The sequence below is a fragment of the Theobroma umbraticum genome, unplaced genomic scaffold (genome assembly GCF_002168275.2).
Source record: "Theobroma umbraticum cultivar Fairchild unplaced genomic scaffold, ASM216827v3 scaffold_182.0, whole genome shotgun sequence".
Taxonomy (NCBI): Eukaryota; Viridiplantae; Streptophyta; class Magnoliopsida; order Malvales; family Malvaceae; genus Theobroma; species Theobroma umbraticum.
In genome coordinates, this window is record NW_018397291.1 from 279,739 (window position 1) to 280,701 (window position 963).

The window sequence follows — 963 nt, forward strand, 5'->3', positions numbered from 1 at the left end:
TTGGATGAAAGTTGCTTGGAAAGGTTGAAATGGGCACTAAACACTATAAATAAGTTGCTGGTTCATATAATATAAAGAACTACGCAAGAAAAAGATATAAATTCATTTAGTAAAAATATGTCAAAATGCATATGAATATGCAAAGGTTAATTGAGAAAGAATGGTGATCCTAGCATGATGTGAGTTATTAAAATAATGATTAATGTTTGAATGAGGAAGAAAATGGAGTGAGATACAAAAGCAAAAAACTAAGAATGTGGTACATAGGGCAGCAAACATAGAACATAATGGCAGCAAAACTTATTAAATGCATTGGATTGAAATGATGTCAGGAAGTTGACAAAGTAAGGATTATTGCTGCAAACATAGAGTAAGCATAGAGGAAATATTAGTGGCAAAGTAATATCCCACCATTGTAAGGTGAGGAAGGGTGTCTATTTCAAAGATTCTTACTATATTAAAGTATATATATATATATAGTATTATCCAATGTCTTTGTGGAAAGCCTGGGTTGCTGGAAAATGAAAGTGATTTGAATACATGGTTTGCAATGATTTATACACTGCTTTTGTGGAAAGCATGAGCTAGTAGAAACCATAAATGATTTGTCGATGCAAATTGATTTGGAAAGTTGTTTGTGTAGTCTATTTATATATACATATATTTAAAGTGTTTTAGAAATCGAGAAACAAACCCTTTTGCAATGTTTTACATTAAAAATCGTGCCTTGTAACTTTGTGTGACATGTATAGTTAAATGTATTTGTTAAATATTTTAAATGCAAATGTTTACACCATGCATTTTAACGTGAAAAGCAATACGAAAGGTTATCAAACCTTGTTTTCAAATGATTTAGAACAAAAGTCTCGAAAAACCTTGATTTGGTTTTGAAAATGGTTTTGACAAATCAAGAGCATCGAGAGTAGGTCGAATGTTACATTGTGATAGTGTGACCCTTGTGCA